This window comes from Bufo bufo, chromosome 11, assembly GCF_905171765.1.
Source record: "Bufo bufo chromosome 11, aBufBuf1.1, whole genome shotgun sequence".
Lineage (NCBI taxonomy): Eukaryota > Metazoa > Chordata > Amphibia > Anura > Bufonidae > Bufo > Bufo bufo.
This window is the reverse complement of record NC_053399.1, coordinates 37,105,709-37,111,602: the sequence shown is the minus strand read 5'-3', so window position 1 is coordinate 37,111,602 and position 5,894 is coordinate 37,105,709.

Genomic DNA, 5,894 nt, shown 5'->3' with positions numbered 1-5,894 from the left:
TGCTTGAGTGGGAGCTTCCTGAGAACCAGAAGGCGCTGATGCGTTTTTTGGGCTTTGCCAATTATTACAGGAAATTTATTTTGAATTATTCCTCTGTTGTTAAACCACTCACTGATATGACCAGAAAGGGGGTAGATTTTTCTTCCTGGTCGGTAGAGGCGCGTAAGGCCTTTTCTAATATCAAGGAGAGTTTTGCTTCCGCTCCCATCCTAGTACAACATGATATTTCGTTACCCTTCATAGTTGAGGTTGATGCTTCTGAGGTAGGGGTGGGTGCGGTCTTGTCTCAGGGTTCCTCTCCTGCCAAATGGCAACCGTGTGCCTTTTTCTCAAAGAAACTCTCCTCCGCAGAGAGAAATTATGATGTGGGAGATAGGGAATTGTTGGCCATCAAGTTGGCTTTTGAGGAATGGCGCCATTGGCTAGAGGGAGCCAGACACCCTATTACCGTGTTTACTGACCATAAAAATCTGGCCTATTTGGAGTCAGCCAAGCGTCTGAACCCGAGACAGGCCAGATGGTCTTTGTTCTTCTCAAGGTTTAATTTTGTTGTTACGTTCCGCCCTGGGGTTAAGAATGTGAAGGCAGATGCCCTGTCACGTTTTTTTCCAGGAGGTGGGAATTTTGAAGACCCGGGTCCCATTTTGGCTGAAGGTGTGGTGGTCTCTGCTCTTTTTCCTGAATTGGAGGCAGAGGTGCAGGCAGCCCAGTCAGAAGCTCCTGATCTTTGTCCTCCTGGGAGGTTGTTTGTGCCTCTCGCTTTGAGACACAAGATTTTTAAAGAACACCACGACACGGTCCTTGCTGGGCACCCGGGGGCAAGAGCCACACTGGATCTCATCGCTCGGAGATTCTGGTGGCCTGCGCTTCGTAAGTCGGTTGAGGGTTTTGTGGCAGCTTGCGAGACTTGCGCTCGTGCCAAGGTCCCTCATTCACGGCCATCAGGTCCTCTCCTTCCTTTGCCCATTCCTTCCCGTCCTTGGACACATCTGTCCATGGACTTCATAACGGACTTGCCTCGTTCCTCGGGGAAGTCTGTGATTCTGGTGGTGGTGGACCGTTTTAGCAAAATGGTGCATTTTATCCCTTTCCCTGGTTTGCCCAATGCTAAGACGCTGGCGCAGGCATTTATTGACCACATTGTCAAATTGCATGGGATTCCTTCAGACATAGTCTCTGATAGGGGCACGCAGTTTGTTTCCAGATTCTGGAAGGCTTTCTGTTCTCGCTTGGGGGTTCGGTTGTCATTCTCTTCTGCTTTCCATCCGCAGTCGAATGGCCAGACAGAGCGCGTCAATCAGAATCTGGAGACATATCTGCGCTGTTTTGTGGCGGAGAATCAGGAGGATTGGTGTTCTTTTTTGTCCCTTGCTGAGTTTGCTTTAAATAACCGTCGTCAGGAGTCCTCTGATAAGTCACCATTTTTTGGTGCATATGGGTTCCATCCGCAGTTTGGGACTTTCTCGGGAGAGGGCTCTTCTGGTTTGCCTGATGAGGACAGATTCTCCTCGTCTTTGTCATCTATTTGGCAAAAGATTCAGGATAATCTAAAGAGCATGAGTGAGAGATATAAGCGTGTGGCGGATAAGAGACGTGTGCCTGGTCCGGACCTGAATGTTGGTGATCTGGTGTGGTTGTCTACCAAGAATATCAAATTGAAGGTTCCCTCCTGGAAGTTGGGTCCTAGGTTTATTGGGCCTTACAAGATCCTGTCTGTCATCAATCCTGTTGCCTACCGTCTTGATCTTCCTTAGACTTGGAAGATCCATAATGTTTTTCATAAGTCCTTATTGAAACCTTATGTTCAACCTATTGTACCCTCGCCTTTGCCTCCTCCTCCGATTATGGTTGATGGAAATCTTGAATTTCAGGTGTCTAGGATTGTGGATTCTCGTCTTGTCCGCGGTTCCCTCCAGTACCTCGTTCATTGGGAGGGTTATGGTCCTGAGGAGCGGATGTGGATCCCAGTGACGGACGGTGGGCCCTGAGTGTCCGGAGTCCACTCCTAGAGGGAGGGGTACTGTCACAGCCAGACAGCTGAGAAGCGCTCACAGGAGCTTCTCAGATCCTCCTCCTTGAATTTCTTTGTTTTGGTTTAGTTTCTCATCTCGTTAGTCTATCTCAGCTGTCATGCAGTCAGACTGATCGCTACCCTTTAAGTTCCTCCCCATAATGCAGTAGTGTGCGGCTGATACAACTTCCTGGAGTGTGTGTGCATGCTGTTCCCAGTTCCCAGTTCCCAGTCCTCAGTCCTCAGTCGTCAGTCGTCTGCAGATAAGTGCTGTTTATGTATTTATGTTTTTGTCTTTTCTGGATCCAGGTGACCCTGACTCCCTCCGTGTCAGTGTAGGGAGCCGGTGGTCGTGTCCCTTCACTATTGTAGGGTCTTCAGGTAATAGATAGCCGAGGAACGTGGATATGCGGCCATTCTTCTTTGGGGTGTTCGCATAGGCTGAGCAGTGAGGGAGAGCGGCAGCTCTATTGCAGGGGTCTCCCTTTGTTCCTCAGTTGTGGATCCAGAGAGACATTGTTTATATGGTATTGTCTTGTTTCCTGTACACCATCCGTGACACTGTGGTGACGTCACATCACATGGTCCAATCACATGGTCCATCACCGTGGTGATGGACCATGTGATCTGACGTCACCACAGGTCCTTTAGCCGGCAGCTCATGATTAAAGAAGTAAGAAGAGACCGGCAGCTACGCGATCAAGAGAAGGTGAGTTAATTATTTTTTATTTTTTAACCCTCAATTGACCACCTACTAAGCATTCTGTATTAAAGAATGCTATTATTTTCCCTTATAACCATGTTATAAGGGAAAATAATAACATCTACACAACACCGAACACAAACCTGAACTTCTGTGAAGAAGTTCGGGTCTCGGTATCACAGTCAGTTTTTTATCACGTGCGTGCAAAACGCATTGCACCCGTGCGATAAAAACTGAACAACGGAACACAATCGCAGTCAAAACTGACTGCAATTGGGTACCTACTCGCGCGGGTTTGCCGCAACGTATCCGGACCTTTTCCGGACACGCTCGTGTGAACTCAGCCTAACTCTTCTTCTAACCAATCATTTAGGTGAGAGGTTTTGCAAGTGATTATTCCCATCCTAGAAAGGGGTCTGTTTTTTCTAGGTAACTAGATTTTCCAGAACCCACAAAGCACCATTCCTTATTCACTTTTGGTTCCTGGAGTATTGATATTTTATTTCACGGGTTTAGCAGGAAAAAAAAAGTATTATGTATGTGTTTAAACTATTTGGCGGAGTTCCAAACAGAAGAAGAAATTAGAGTCTCTGGCTTTTTATTCTGTAGGTTTACTGTCCCCGGGGGCAGATCCTCTCACTTTTTTGGTGCTCTTGTGGGTTATGGAAAATCCAATTACTGGTAAGAGTAATTATCATTTTCCAGGACTGTACTCATGGCACGACTGCTGAGCAGCTGTTTTTCAGAAGCTACTGTACGCCAGAGCCAGGCACCAGTACTCCAGAGCTCTGTTCACTTGAATGGCCATTACACAGTGTACTGAGCTAGGACGTTCCAGGCGAGGCAGCGCTAGAAAACAGCTTTTTTTTTTTTTTTACTACTTATCTACGCTCTGCAATCAAGCACTCTTTTTGGTTTTTGCTGACATTTTTCTCCACTTGCTTTTTTTTTTTTAGGTAAAAATGCCAGCTCCAGACATTAGCTGAAAGTCTGTGGGAAATAGGAAACTCAAGACACAAGCATTTTTTCTTTTGCTGGTGGCATTTTTGTCTTTCTGGCTTCTTTTCAAAAAGGAGTTCATTGCCTTTTTTTCAAATCCTTCTCTATGGGGGGAAAAACACCATGAAGAATATGCTAGCGGGCAGACACACTTGGCAACATAAAAATGCATGCAATTTTTTATGCCGTTTTATGTGTTGAAAAAAACATCAGTCAAAGGCTACATGCACACGACCGTATGTGTTTTGCGGATCCGCAAAAAAAATAAAACAGATGACATCCGTATGCCATCCGGTCTTTTGTAACAATGCCTAAAACGGACAAGAATAGGATATGTTCTATTTTTTTTTGCGGGGCTACGGAACGGACATACTGATGCGGACAGCACACAGTGTGCTGTCCGCATTTTTTGCGGACCCATTGAAATGAATGGGTCTGCATCCTATCTGCAAAAAAAAAAAACAGAAACAAAATACGTTCGTGTGCATGAGGCCAAAATCAGTGTGGGTAAAATTATTGACTGGAACGATTTACTTCAGAGCACATGTATCATTGGAATACCTCCAATTGGGAAACAAATATTCCTCTCCCTTCTACTGCAGTTATCACTGATACAGGGAGCTCTGCATTCACAGGGTACAGGCTGCAAGTAAAGTATGTGTTTCAATTAATAACACTTAAAAAGAAAAAAATCTGTACTAACGACACCATAAAATTCATCATGTGTGACTTCCAGAAAGACTGGGCACTAAGATGGATAAAGGGATTATTTGTTGGGGGTTTGATAGCGGGTAGATGATTTATAGAAGCCCTTTCAGTTTTATAAAATACTTTTGTTCTGCTGTTGCTCTGTAATGCCTCTTGGAAATGTTTTAATAAGGCTACGCTATGACTTTGGCTGTGACAAGCGTAGCTGGGCAGCTTCAAAACCTAAGGCCTCCCACACGGGCGAGATTTCCGCGTGGGTGCGATGCGTGAGGTGAACGCATTGCACCCCCACTGAATCCGGACCCATTAACTTCTATGGGGCTGCGCACACGAGCAGTGATTTTCACGCATCACTTGTGCGTTGCGTGAAAATCGCAGCAGGCTCCTCTTTGTGCGTTTTTCACGCAACGCAGGCCCCTTAGAAGTGAATAGGGCTGCGTGAAAATCACAAGCAAGTGCGGATGCGGTGCGATTTTCACGCACGGTTGCTAGGAGATGATCGGGATGGAGACCCGATCATTATTATTTTCCCTTATAACATGGTTATAAGGGAAAATAATAGCATTCTGAATACAGAATGCAAAGTACAATAGCGCTGAAAAAGTTAAAAAAAATAAAAATAAAAATTTCAACTCACCTTAATCCACTTGTTCGCGCAGCCCGGCTTCTCTTCTTTCTTCTTCTTTGAGGAAAAGGACCTGTGGTGACGTCACTGCGCTCATCACATGGTCCATCACTTGATCCATCACCATGGTGGTGGATCATGTGACGGACCATGTGATGAGCGCAGTGACGTCACCACAGGTCATTTTCCTCACATAGAGCTCGGACCATAGTCTAAAAAAAATTACCGTTAGTAACACACTACGCCATCATGGATTAAAATCCTGCAGGGCACGCAAGGTCCCCCTGCTCACGCCAGCACATGTCCAGGACCGTTTCGCCAATGACCATCTGAATGATCCAGAGGATGGATGGGGCCATGTATCATGAGGTTTTGGCAAACCTCCTTCCCTCAGGAAGAGCAATGAAGATGGGTCGTGGCTGGGTCTTCCAGCATGACAATGACCTGAAATACACAGCCAGGTCAACTAAGGAGTGGCTCAGTAAGAAGCATATCAAGGTCCTGGAGTGGCCTAACCAGTCTCCAGACCTGAACCCAATCAAAATCTTTGGAGGGAGCTGAAACTCAATGTAGCCCAGCGACAGCCCAAACCTGAAAGATATGGAGAAGATCTGTGTGGAGGAGTAGGCCAAAATTCCTGTTGCAGTGTGTGCAAACCTGGTCAAGAACTACAGGAAACGTCTGATTTCTGTAATTGAAAACAAAGGTTTCTGTACCAAATGTTAAAGGGTTATTCCCATCATGCTGTTTAATACTTACCTGCTCCCGGCGCGCTGTCCACTTCCTGGTTTCGGCAGGGAGCGGGCTCCATCTTGATTGAAGTATTCTCCCGGCCGGGCCGCGCGCTG